The 14,862-nt window shown below is 38.6% G+C and overlaps 1 protein-coding gene across 2 annotated transcripts in view; it reads left to right on the forward strand.

The window, feature by feature from the left end:
• Window positions 1–613: 613 nt before the first annotated feature.
• Window positions 614–14,862, forward strand: part of LOC144308047 (uncharacterized) — a 404,506-nt gene continuing 390,257 nt past the window's right edge. Inside the window, exon 1 of one of the 2 annotated variants that reach the window (XM_077888199.1) lies at window positions 614–632. The gene's annotated coding sequence lies outside the window, so the exon portion shown is untranslated. The remainder of the gene's footprint in view (window positions 633–14,862) is intronic. The other variant, XM_077888194.1, reaches the window with a different exon arrangement.

The raw sequence follows: 14,862 nt of genomic DNA on the forward strand, positions 1-14,862 counted from the left end.
GATATTGGCATCTAGTGGGTGGAGACCAGGGATGGTGCTAAATATCCTGCAGCACAGGACAGCCCCCAAGAATGATCTAGCCTAAAACATTAATAATGCCAAAGTTAAGTAACCCTAAAGTAGATAAAAGAAAACTCTTAGTCCTTCACTGGTTATGTGGATTGGATTAAAATAAATAATGTATTTAAAGTCTGTTTTTTATTCCTTTTCTTTTTGGGTCACACCATACTGAAGCAGGAAACAAGTGGGAGGAAGGTGGGAAAAAGCTTCTTATGCTTAGAAATACCTGGAGACATTTTCATTTTATCTTTCCTATAGGAATACAAATAAAATTTGAAGATCTGCTATGTATCTGTAATAGACATTATTAAGTTTGCCACCAGGATTTCTGATCCTCCTTTTTTTGGTGGGGGCACATGCCCTCTTGAAGTTAGATATTGTCATGTGACTGAGATGTGAGTTATGGATGGAAGATAGCTTATGATTTTCCATGTTCTCTTCCTAGGCCACAGCAATCATCGCAATATATGTTGGGGTGGAGAAACCATAAAATCTAAGCAATGTGGAAAACTGTGCCAACACATGAGGAACAGCAATCCTGCCTAGTCTCCCAGATCTTCTAAAGACCTTGAGTAAGAAATAATCTTTTGTTGTGTTGCACCAGTGAGAATTTTGAAATTATTACTGTAGCATATTCTAACTTATCCTAATATATCCAAGTTAATTAGCAAGTACTCTGGAATTCTTGAACCCCCAAATTTCTGGGTTGTTACATCTGCTTTGGGAATCAGGATATATTAATATTTCACATACATATTCATTCCCACTACTTTGTCAAATTCTGATTCACATTGAGGTCCTAGAGAGATGTTAGTCTCTATAAAACTTCACTGACTCTGCAGTAAGCACCACATGTTCTCACATATAGTTGTTGGGTGGGTATGTGAAGGAATATTTTTTTAGGCTTTGGAAATACACCTTATGTCTGAAATGATTTCTTTTGGCATTAGAATATGTTCTGATTTGTGACATCCCAAGCTTGATGACTTTTACCTTCTTATTTTATAAATTCTATTATGTAAGATACAAGGTAGATTTTTTTTAGTTTCCTGAATTCCTAGATTAGGAATTGTGAAAATTCTAGGACAATGGTAATCAACTTCTCCCTCTTCTCTTCCATTCACTTTACTCTTTCTTTCACTATAATTTGAATCAAAAACATGTTATTATTTCTCTGACCTTTTGGAAACAGTACATGTTTTTTTTGGTAAGTCAAGGATCCAAAGACTAAAGACTAGTCTTTTATTTTTAAGTTATTATCAGTACTTTTATGAGATTATGTCTACAGTCCAATGTGATTTTTACCAACACCTTTCTATCAGTGTATTCATTTTTAACTTATACTTAACATGGTTATTATTGCATTTATTTACCTACTCAAGAGTATTTACTTCACTGAAATCCTATAACTTTATTGTATGAGCTACTGTAACCCCAGGGTCAGCTGCCTAGAAATCCCCCCAATCTTACTGCCTTATGGGAATTGTGTCTCTTTTCCCTTCGATATCAAGTAGACTGTCCTGAGACACAGTCCGTCAGTTGGTAGAAAAATCTAACATGTGGACCAAGCTGTCTGGGCACTTTTCTGCATCTGACTTTCTTGTGGTCAGTTCACACTGTGGCCTATTTCCCTGTTACCCCCTGAACCCTGGCAGCTGCTGTCTTCTCTCCATACCACCTGTGCTGGTTCCATCACCTGTGGCTTGGAGTACTGTTCTGCAGCAACACAGAGTGCTACTGTGACAGATTGTTATAGAGGGTTTAGGGGGAAGAGAGGAGTATCACAACTCAGAAGAGCTGAGACATGCCCTAGAAAATGGAATCACAGGCACTCCAGTTCTCCAGAATCCCTTGGCCAACCTCATCACTGGGAATCGCTCAGTGGGTGTCTGTCTTCTCTGGCCATAGCATGTCTTCCCCGATATTGGGCTTTCTTTCATTATTACACTCTGCTCATGTGTCTCCTTCCCTCGTTTCTCAGAGCCCTCACTCACTCTCTATCCAACTCTCCTCTGAAACCCATAATTGCCCTTACTCTAGCATGCACTACAATTGGACTTTCCCAATCTTTAACTCAACCCTGGTTCTGCCTTTTCATTTTATAAACTTCAGCCAGACATTCTGCCAAACAAAGGCCATCTACTCTGGGTAGACAACCTTCAGAAACATATGCTTCCAGATTAGGGTTTTCTTTAATCTGTCACATTGTTAAGAACGAGAGTTCCTAATTTCTCAATAAGGAGCAAGCAACATAAAGTATTAAGGCATTTGAGAAGCCTAAGTAGAACAGACAGCTTTGTGGGTAACAGTAGCATGTTAGAGTACAGCTAAGTTGTTGAGTTGTGGCTAATGGGATCCGAGTGGTCAGAATGGGCCACATAATGGAGGGCAGTATGTGGGCAGAAGAATGCCTTTCAAGGTTGTAAAAGAGCAGAACATCATGCTCAAAACTGGAACGGTCACTCTGGCTTTAGCCAGAGGGCAACAGTCAGTGCAGAATCAGAGAGAACAGTTGATAAGATTTTTACTCCAAAAGGAGACATGAGGCAGGACAAAGGTAGTGAGGTGAAATGGATTTGAAGCTATCAATAAGGTGGGATTAAATGAGTTTGGTAGCTGGTTAGGGAGATGAGTCAGTGGAAGGATGAACCTGGCTGAAGCACTTTAGGGGGTGATGGTATGCCCTCTGAGATAAGGGAATGAGGGGGGGGAAGAACACTTTGGGGTAAGGGTGAAGGAAATCAGGGAGGGATTCACTTATGCCTATGGTTAGTTTGAAGTACCCTCTTGAAGATATCAAGTAGGCAGCTGTAGACTCACAGATGCTGGCACCCACAGATTTATCAGACTTGATTTTAAATGTTCTCGAGGGTCATGAGATTGTTAAAGCACAAACAAATCAAGATGTGAAAGATTGGTGTTTCAGAGTGAATCATGTAGGCCTGTGAGTAAGACTCACACATCTACTTTTAAAATTTTTTTTCTTATTTAAATTCAAGTTAATTAACATACACTGTATCATTGGTGTCAGAGGTAGAATTCAGGGACTCATCAATTGCATACAAGACCCAGTGCTCATCACCTCAAGCGCCCTCCCTAATGCCCATCCCCCAGTCCCCCATCCCCCTAGTCACTACTGTTTATGGAGGAGCAGGAGAATTTAGGAAGGCTGGGCTTGGAGACACAGGGAAAAGTTGCAGTTAGTAGGGTGAGAAGGAGGCGGCGATAAATACGATGGAAGCATGTGGAGTTTGCGCAGCCAGCGTAACATACAAAACCCACTAGAAAGTCAGGACTGGGACTGGATTAGGGAAACAAGTCCAACTTCTGCGTTTGATTTCTTAGCTCGCTTAAATGGGGTGGAACCGAGAAGCAGGCCCTGGTATTTTGAGTTTGTTCTACTTTCTAAAAGGCACCCTGTTCAAATTGGCAGAGGAAGGTGACTCTTTAATAGTCTGCAAAGAGATGGAGGTGAGCAATACACTTGGAAAAAGAGGATGAAATCTAAACCACATCAGTAGAATTATAACTTTGTTATCTCTACATGCTGTGGGTGAAAAACAAGCATGGTATGCGAAGCCAGAAACAGGCTAAATTTTCACTTCTTACACTTTAATTTGTCTTGTTTTAATTTTACTGCTGTCTGTGTGATGTTCCCCACACCTCCATTCCCCAAAAAAATCTTGGCAAGAGTTTTCTTCTCCCTCACACTCCTCTGCCACCACCACCCCCCACACTCCTGTGCCATGTACACACCCCTAAAGAATTATTACTAGGCAAATTAACTCAAAAAGGCATTTCAGAATGTAATTTCTTTTTTGGTGAAGAAACACATGGTGATCATTTTAAAATTTTGAGTGGCTAAAGGAATTTCTGAGGTCTTTAAGACAATAGACTAAACTGGAGTCTTATTATACACTGACATATGCTAGCACCAAGTTTATTGCTGAAATCCAAGTACCATCTGTGCTTTGAAACCCTAGCGCCATACATGCCTGTGGCTAGTTGACATGTCTCACAATCCCTGGGTGATCTGCACATCTTGTCCTTAGGAATAAAAGTCTCTCCCTTTAGGAGAGCTTGAGCCTGAATTGTACATAACAAAATCCCTTTGGTATATATAAAACAGTAGGTTTCTTAGAGTGAAGAGACAAATTGGTGAGGTCAGGACCACAACATGGCCCAGCTGACTCTTGGCTACCAATGTAAACATCTTGGCTCTGAAAAAGAAGCTTGGTTGTCATATACTGACATGAAGAGAATTTATTCAAGTCTCAGCAGTACCTAGATCTGAATGGTCCAGCACCAGTACCCAAATTTTTCCAGAATTTCTTGTGTTTGGTACATGCCGAATCCTTTCTTTCTGAAATATATCTCCAAGGCCGGTGGTAGAAACTGTTGCCTGGTGACTTTAAAGGGGAAGGTTGATTGACTAAAGACCTGTATATTTCTTTTTTTCTGAAAGATTTTATTTATTTAATTCAGAGAGAAAGAGCAAGAAAGAGAGCACGAGTTGTGGTGGTGGTGGAGGCAGGGAACAGAGGGAGAGGGAGAAGCATTGGGCTGGGCAGGGAGCCCAATGCGGGGCTTGATCCAGGACCAAAGGCAGACATGCTTAACCATCTGAGCCACCCAGGTGCCCCAGGGCCTTTATATTTCTTGGATGGTTTGATTGCACTTTAGCTTAGGAAACAATCAGCTCTCCTGGTTCCCAGGCTTTTGAACTTAGACTGCAACTACAATGTTGGCTCTCCTGGGTCTCCAGCTTGCTCACTACAGATCTTGGGACTTCTCAGACTCTGTAATCATGTAAGCAAATTCCTCATTTTATATTTATTTGTATCCTACTGGATCCTCTTTGGAGAAGCCTATCTAATACAGCCTTCTGCCAATAGCCATGCAAGAGGATCGTCTTGGAAGCCCCATTCAAGCTTTCAGATGACTGCAGCCCAGATCACAGCAAACTCCCAAGAATTCCTGAGTCAGAAACCTGAACTAGGCTTCTCCCAAATTTCTTATCCATAGAAACTGTATGGGATAATAAATATTTGTTGTTTTAAGCTACTACACTTTGTGGTAACTTGTTATATAGCAGTAGATTAGTACCACACTAGGTGATAGCAATATACAGCCAAGCTTAAAGAGCACCACCTTGTTCTTTTGTCAGTAAAAATCATGAAATACTTGCCTTTGAGTAAAGGGATCTTGACCATTTATTTATATTGTAAGAGATCTGTCAAATGTCTAACTGAAGCAACTGATCTGTCGTGCTAACTCTTCTGTACTTCTCAATATTTTCCAGCTTTTCCTTATGTCCAATCAAATCCTCCATCAGTGAGCTTCCTACCTGAACTGTGTTACATTGACCTGGCCCTTTCCTCTATGCACTCAGAATTGACTTCCTAGCTCCAGTAATTCTGGTATTTTATGTTTGGGTATAAACATCTTTGTGTTTGGGATAGGGTAAAAACCCTGAGAAAGACATAATTTTGTTCTAAATTTCTCTGCTTGTTTGAGACTTTCTTCTTGGTTTTCAGAAGAAAATCCCATAGGAAAAATAGTAGAAGCCACTAGATACAAATTCCCTCAATTTTCTTATCATCAAACCATCTTTGTATGCAATGTTTTCTCTCCTCTGGCTGTTATTCTTGGACTTGATGTCCTCTTTTCATAGGCTAATTTCCCACCTATGCTCTGCATCACATTATCTCCTACTCTTCTAGGGGACTGGTCTGCATCTTCACTGCTCCCCCTCTTCTGGCTTCTTCTCATTAAAACTACTCGTGATGTAAGGATTGGACTCTTTCCTGAGTTGAACTCTAGTCTTCTAGGAGGCAAGATCAGTGTCTTATTAATGAAGATTCATTGACTATAGGAGTGAACACATTAATTGTGAAAATACTGAAATACTTAATGAAGAGAAGAGTTACTCTTTTTCTGTCTACCCCCAAATTTGTATTTCATTTTGTTGAAAAGGAAAACTAAGATGAAAGTTAGAACCTCTTTTCCAGAGATGTAAAAGAAGCTACAGATGTATTAAACTTAAAATAGAGGTGCATCTGTCTGGCGATCACCTACCTGTTTGGCAACCTAATGGCCACTTGACAGAGCGCATTTAAAGCATTATATTATAAAAAGAATCTGGAGATTAAAGACACACTTTTTCTGTTATTTTTACCTGAGCACTCTTGATTTCTCTTTATTTTGCAGTCAGAAAGACATGTCCACTCAAAGAGCCTAATGAAATTTTCCCTAGGAAGTGGAGTGACAGGCATTATTAGGTGTGAGAATCACTAGTGGGGTGGTTGCCATCCCTCTCTATCATACCTTTTATTATAGTATCCTTTTGAAATGTAAACTACAAACTGACTACATTGGATTCTTCCATCATACCTAATATTGTGCCTATTTTCTCCTTATTCTACAGGCCTCTTTTTTGTTTTTTGTTTTGGGAAAGTCCATTCATTGCCATGACTTAGAGAGGGTCAACAAGACACAGAGGAAAGAACATAGGTGTTGTATTTAATGAGAGTTAGTTGAATCCTGGTTTTGCCATTTATTAGCTATGTGGCTTTTAGGAAGTTATTTGGTCTTTCAAAATCTCTTTCAAAATTCAAAAATGTCCTCATCAGTAAAAATGATGTATAGTTCAGAGTTGTCATGGACATTAAATGAGATAATTTAAAAACATTGGCTATGGTGGCAGTTTCATTGCATTCCATATTCACAGATGACTTCCAAACATATGTAGCCCCAGTTTTCTCCTTAGACCCAAATCCATAATTACAACTGTATATCTGAAAGACATCTCATAGAGATATCTTCAACACAGTGGCTCAACTCATCATCCTTCCTGTCATCCTTTCTCTTCGGATGTTCTCTAGTTTAATTAAGAGCAGCATCATTCAGTTATCCAACCTAAAACACCTTTGCATCATGATGCATCTTTCATCTTCCTCTCCTTCAGTCTTCATCCCCAGAATCTGTCAGTCAACAAACTTAATTCTGTCTCTAAGGTACTTTAAAAATATAACTTGTCCTCTTTCTCCTCATTTCTACTTCTCTGGTTGTGACTCTCAATTCTTCAACCTGGCCATTGCCTGGGACCATGTAAACAAAAGCATGTCATTCACCTGCTTACACACTAGACACATTGGTAACAGTGTCCTAGAGGACCCTGACAGCCCTTGTAGCTTCTGCAGATCCCCCAAAGTGCTTGCCAAGGACCATGCAATTGATGCTCTGGACCCCAGTAACTTGAGCCACTGAATCACCACAATCCCTTAGACCCAGAGTCTCCACATACCCCCCTTTAGTTGGCATTTTTATCACTAGACCCAGGGTCATAGAATATTCCAGTGTGCTGCCACCCATGGGTGAAGGTCTTTCCTTACTAAAGTCAGCCCATAAAGTCTGGAAGACATGATTGCTTCTTCAAATGTGAAGACAACAATAGAAGCTACAGGGATCACAAAGAATCAGGGAACTATGACTCCACTAAAGTAACACAGTTAACTTTTAGTAATTGACCCACCAAAGAAGTGGAGATACAGGAATTGCTCAACAAAGAACTCAAAATAATTGTTCTGAAGATGATTAGAGAACTACAAGAAAACACAGTTAAACAATTTAATGAAATCAAGACAACACTACAGGAACAAAATTAGAAGTTCAACAAAAAGAAGAAAAAGAGGAGCCAAACAGAAGTTTTGGAGCTTGAAAAACAATGACTGGACCAAAATTCCATAGAGAGCTTCAACATCAGACAGGACCAAAGAGAAGAAAGAATCAGTCAGCTCAAAGACAGATCATTTGAAATTGTCCAATTAATGGAACAGAAAGAAAAAAGAATGAAAAGAAATGAAGAAAGCCAGTGGGCCTGAGGGACACCATTAAGAGAAACAGCCAATATGCATTATTGGAGTCACAGAAGAAGAAGAGAGGGCGAAAGGGACAGAAAGCGTATTTTAAAAAATAGTGGCTGGGAACTCTCCAAACCTGGGGAGAGACTTGGAAATTGAAGTTCATGAAGCTAAAAGGCACTCCTGAAATTTCAATCCAAAGCAATCTTCTCCAAGACATATTGTAATAGCACTGTCTAAAAATCAAAGACAAAGAAAAGTTTTAAAACAGCAGGAGAAAAAATTCTCTTGTACAACTGCCCCCTTCTGGTAGCAGATTTCTTAGCGGAAACCTTGCATGCCAGGAGAGAATTGAATGATATATATACAAAGTGCCAAAAGGGGAAAAAAAAAACTGCCAGCCAAAAATAGTTTATCCAGCAAAATTACTGTTTAGAAATAAAGCTAAGATAAAGACTTTCTCTAAGAACCAAAAGCTGAAGGAGTTCATCACTGCTAGACCTGCCTTAAAGGAAATGCTGAAAATAATTCTTCAAGCTGAAATGAAAGTACACTAACTAGTAATATGAAAGCATGAAAATATACAACACACTGGTAAAAGTAAGCCTATATAGTCAGATTCAAATACTCTCTTGAAACATGTTGGGGTGTTGACCACTTAACTTTATTATCAAGATTAAAAGAAAAGTATTAAAAATAGCAATAGCTACAATAACTTGTTAATGGATGCACAATATAAAAAGATGTAAATGGTGGTATCAAAAACCTAAAATGTGGTGATGGGAGTAAAAATAAGGAGTTTTGTATGCAATCAAAGTTAAGGCCTTAGCAGGTTAAAATAGACTGTTGTATCTATTAAGATGTTTTTAGTAATCCTAAGGGTAACTACAAAGCAAAATCCTACAGTAGATCTGTACAAGATTAAGGGAAGGGAATCAAAGTATACTATTACAGAAAATTATCAGTTCACAAAGGAAGATGGCAAAAGAGGAAGAAAGGAACACATGAACTATAAAACAGCCAGAAAACAATGAACAAGATGGCAATATTAAGTTCTGACCTATCAATAATTACTTTAAATGTAAGTGGGGTAAGTTCTCCAATCCAAAAGGCACAGAGTGGCTGAACGGATTTAAAAAAAAACACAGACCCAGGATGCCTGGGTGACGCAGGGGTTGGACCTCTGCCTTTGACTCAGGGTGTGATCCCAAGTCCGAGGATTGAGTCCCACATTGGGCTCCCCACAAAGAGCCTATTTCTCCCTCTGTCTATGTCTCTGCCTCTCTCTCTGTGTCTCTCATGAATAAATAAAGTCTTTAAAAAATATAAAATAAAACAAATGAAAAATAAAAAAAACCCAGACCAATGAAATACTGCTGTTGAGACTCACTTCAACTTCAAGGACACAGGATGAAAGTGAGGAATGGGAAAAGATATTTCATGCAAATGGAAACTAAGAAAGCAGGGGTAGCTATACTTATATAAGACAAAATAGACTTTGAGTCAAATACTGTAATAAGAGCAAAGAAAATAATTATATATTGATAAAGAGATCACTTCATCAAGAGGGATATAACAATTGTGAATATATATCCACCTATTATCAGAGCACCTAAATATATTAAGAAAATACTAGCAGATCTGAAGGAAGTAGTAGACAATAATACAGTAATAGTAGGGGACTTCAGTACCTCACTTTCAAAACCACCTAAGTGTCTGTCAATGGATGAATGAATAAAGAAGACATGGAATATATGTATACAATGAAAGATTATTCAGCCATAGAAAGAAGGAAATCCTGCCATTTATTTATTTTTAAAGATTTTATTTATTGGGCAGCCCAAGTGGCTCAGCGGTTTAGCACCGCCTTCAGCCCAGGGCCTGATCCTGGGGACCCGGGATCGAGTCCCACGTCAGGTTCCCTGCAAGGAGTCTGCTTCTCCCTCTGCCTATGTCTCTCTCTCTCTCTCTCTCTGCTTCTCAATATTTTATTTAATCATGAGAAGCAGAGAGAGAGAGAGAGAGACAGGCAGTGAGATAAGCAGGCTCCATGCAGGGAGCCTGATGTGGGACTCCATCCCGGGTTCCTAGGATCACACCCCGGGCTGAAGGCAGCACTAAACCACTGAGCCACTGGGGCTGCCCAAATCCTGCCATTTATGACAATGTGGATAGACCTTGAGGGCATTATGCTAAGTGAAATAAGTCACAGAGAGACAAATACTCTATGATCTTATTTATATTGGGAATCTAAAAACATTGAACTTATGGAAACAGAGTAAGTGGTAGTTATCAGGAGCAACTGAAGAATGAGGGAAATCAGGAGATATTGGTCAAAGCATACACACTTATATGCATACAATTAAAAGGTGAATACGTTCTGAGGGTATATTGTGCAGCATGGTAACTAAACAATAATATACTGTGTTCTTGAAAGTTTCTATGAGAGTAGAGCTTTAATGTTCTCACTATAACAACAATAACAAGAACAAAATGTTAATTATGTGAGATAAAGTAACTTTATTGTGGTAAACATTTCACCATATATACATGTATCAAATCACATTAAGCTTACACAATGGTATATACATTAATTACATCTCAATGAAGGTTAAAAAAGAAGTAATGAAAAAATGAAAAAAAAGAAGTAATGAGAATGCATGTTAGAAAGAGTCTGCACTTGAGATTCTTTATCCAATAGCCTAGAATCTAAATAGCACATTTCCTTTTTTAATTTATAGAATTATAAAGAAGTATTATTTATGATAAAATGTCTAGATTACTTCCAATTTTTTTGGTTTTTAACTCTTGACAAATTATAACTCCTTTTATAATGAGGCAATATGTTTAGTTTTTAAAATTATGCATTGATATTGAAACCAAACACCTATTTCTGTTGGCCAACAGGATTCAATGTATGTATTCATTCCAGAAAATTACTTAGCTTCTGGGAGAGATGGGTCAGCCAGGTGGAGAAGGAGAGTCAGGTTCTAACCAAAGTAGGGCATGATAAAGTGACTGGCTTTCATGAAGAGCCTTGCATTTTCTTCAGATGAAACATATTCAGCATCTTGAAAAAGTCCTTTCACTAATTTTTGCACATATTTCTTTTGAGATTGATGCTTTTGGAAAGAAAGTACAAAATGACAGTGTCTGAGAGCAATGCTTTTAGCAAGATATTCCTGACCCAGTTAAGGAATCGAATTTTAGGCAAATACCCATGCTCCCAATTTCCTTGGCAGGTCTATGACACATTTTTAGTGAATTCATTACAATTTTTAAACCTTTTCCCATACAAATATTATGAATATAAATGTAAGATTTTGAGGTGTAACACAATTGTCATCCGTTTTTGTTTTTGTTTTTGTCATTTTTTTACCCTAGAAAGAATGGAGGCTGCTCTGGAAGTCAGGCTGTTAAAATGTCCCCTGTTCATGTGTTAACAAATATAATTGGTTCATATAAAAGAGGACATGGAATCTTAAGGGCTGCCTTAGGAAGAAAAAGTATATTGATAATTAAGAGGATAATAGGATTTACCATTGCCTCAAATGTAATGACAACATAGAACATACCTTTTGGCAGTGTAGGTTCTAGTTCTAGCCATTGCATATAGCTTTCCCACTCTTAGGGGGAGCTGAGAAACAACAGGACATTTTCTCAACTTCAACATGTCTACCTTTTGTGGACTCTGTGGAAGATGTCTGTAGTGCCCATGTCACTTCTCTTGCCTGCTCCTCCTAATTTCTGCCCTAGCTATGTTGCACAGTTCCTTGTGTAGGGGAACAAGAATGCCTTGCCACCTTCACAGGAAACAAGAACTCCTGTCTCCTTCAAGATCCTTCTAGCTGAACTAAGAATCAAATTAACATGATATAGGTTAATGGGAGAGAATCAAATTTAATAGGCTTATATGTGGGAAATCCAGATAGACATGGAAATTCCAGAGACAGGCAAAATGAGGTCTATATGTCATTTTGAACTAAAGAGAAGGGAGTAGGTGTCTGAGACTTGATAGGAAAGGAATGCACTTCACAGGGCGATAAGAGCAGATGTTTGGTAAGGGGACACAGTTCAACCCATACAGTGTCACACCTTAAACTCACCTTAAACCCCTCTGCTGGGCTCTGAAGGTGAGGCTGTTGACACTCTTGGGGCAGTCTTCAATCATTCAGGGATGGGACCCAGTGAAAAAATGCACCAGCCTCCTTTCCTTTGGGTTCTTCTGGCATGTATTCTGTCTTTTCTTAGAAGTCCTGATGAAGCAAATGGTGGATATTTATCGTTTCTAATGGCTGAGGAATATTCCATTGTATACATAAACCACATCCTCTTTATCCATTCATCTTTCGATGGACACCGAGGCTCCTTCCACAGTTTGGCTATTGTGGACATTGCTGCTATAAACATCGGGGTGCAGGTGTCCCGGTGATTCACTGCATCTGTATCTTTGGGGTAAATCCCCAGTAGTGCAATTGCTAGGTCGTGGGGCAGATCTATTTTTAACTCTTTGAGGAACCTCCACACAGTTTTCCAGAGTGGCTGCATCAGTTCACATTCCCACCAACAGTGCAGGAGGGTTCCCCTTTCTCCACATCCTCTCCAACATTTGTGGTTTCCTGTCTTGTTAATTTTCCTCATTCTCACTGGTGTGAGGTGGTATCTCATTGTGGTTTTGATTTGTATTTCCCTGATGGCAAGTGATGCAGAGCATTTTCTCATGTGCTTGGAGAAGGACAAACATTATATGGTCTCATTCATTTGGGGAATATAAAAAATAGTGAAAGGGAATGAAGGGGAAGGGAGAAATAATGAGTGGGAAATATCAGAAAGGGAGACAGAACATGAGAGACTCCTAACTCTGGGAAACGAACTAGAGGTGGTGGAAGGGGAGGTGGGTGGGGGTGGGGGTGACTGGGTGATGGGCACTGAGGGGGGCACTTGATGGGATGAGCACTGAGTGTTATTCTATATGTTGGCAAATTGAACACCAATAAAAAATAAATTTATTTTTTTAAAAAAGAAATCCTGATGAGACAGGTTTCTAATTATTATAATAGCAACTTCATTAATGTGCTTTGACTTTGGCTTTCTTTTCTGTCTCACTGTCCCTATGTCTTACTACAGCTTCTTGGAATTTCCCTCTCAAACAAATTACCACAATTCTGCTGAGATTATCTCCTTATCTCGGACTCTGCTTCTGAGACACTCCAAACAGCTGTTTTTTTTTTTTTTTTTTATCTTCAGTAGAAAAACTAATACCCTATAAGGTTGCATATCAATTCAAGTTGTACATGATAGTAGTGCCTATGGTTATGATATTAACTATAAAAAAGTGTATTTTTCTAGTCTCTATAAACACGGCCTGTCTTGCTAGTGTGATTATAGTAGACAGGAAATATAACTTTATTGCTGAAAATACCTTTGAGACCCTACTCCCATGTTTGCAGGTGACAAAATTGAAGCTTAGGGAGTATAACTGATAATATAAGAAGTTAAAAGCAGAGATAGGGCTAGAACCTAGATTTTCTGATGTCTAAGTTAGCATTTTCCCCTACTACACACTTAATTCCTGTTGCCAGGAATACTTAATATGTTAATAAATGTCATTCCTTTCAGAGAGTATTTTTATAAGCTTTTAAGGTAATGGAATATAAACTTAAAGACAGAGAAAATTGTTATTTGTATTGTGACAAATGGGGTTAATGTCTTTCATAGAATGGGTGCTAGAGAGACATAGTGTTAGCTCTATAATGGCACAGGTTTGTTTTTTTTTTTTTTACTGAAGTTAATTGACACAAAATATTGCATTAGTTTCAGATATACAGCATAGTGAATCTACAACTTTATATTTTGCACTATGCTCACAACAAGTGTAGCTACCATCTGTTACTGTAAAATGCTATTACAATACTACTGACTATATTCCCTACACTGTACCTTTCCTCCTTATGACTTATTCATTCCATAACTGGAAGTCTGTACCTCCCACTCCCCTTCACCCATTTTGCTGATCCTCCCATCCGCCTTCCCTCTGGCAACCACCAGTTTGTTCTCTGTATTCATGGGTCTGTTTCTGCTTTTTTAGTTTGTGCATTTGTTTTGTTTTTTAGATGCCAGATATAAGTGAAATCATATGGGTTTTGTCTTTCTCTGACTTCACTTAGCATGATACTCTCTTGGTCTATCCATGTTGTTGCAAATGGCCAGTTCTCATTCTTTTTATGGCTGGGTAATACTACATTGTGCGTGCGTGTGTGTACACACACACACACACACACACACACACACACATACCACACATACATACCGTATCTTTTTTCATTCATCTATCAATGGACGTTTGGGTTGCCTCCATATCTTGGCCATTATAAATAATGCTGCCATAAACATAGAGATACATACAGTTTTTCACATTAGTATTTTCATTTTCTTAGGGTAAGTACCCAGTATTGGAATTACTGATCATATGGTATATCTGTTTTTTTTTTGTATTTTTAATTTTGGAGGGAACTTCCATAATGTTTTTTCCACAATGGCTGCACTGATTTACATTCCCACCAGTAGTGCACCAGGGTTTCTTTTTCTCCACAACCTCACCAACATTATTATTTCTTATGTTTTTTATTTTAGCCATTCTGACAGGTATGAGGTGATATCTCATTGTGGTTTTGATTTGCATTTCCTTGCTGATGAGTGACATTGAGCATCTTTTCATGTGTCTGTTGGCCATCTGGATGTCTTTGGAAAAATAGCAATTCAGGTCATATGCCCATTTTCTTAATTGGGTTATTTGGTGTTGGGTTGTATAAGTTCTTTATAGATTGTGGATATTAATTCCTTATTGGATATATCATTTGCAAATATCTTCTCCCATTCAGTAGGTTGCCTTTTCCTTTTGTTGTTGGTTTTCTTAACTGTGCAAAATCATCTTATTTTG

The sequence above is a fragment of the Canis aureus genome, chromosome X (genome assembly GCF_053574225.1).
Source record: "Canis aureus isolate CA01 chromosome X, VMU_Caureus_v.1.0, whole genome shotgun sequence".
In the NCBI taxonomy this organism is placed as follows: Eukaryota; Metazoa; Chordata; class Mammalia; order Carnivora; family Canidae; genus Canis; species Canis aureus.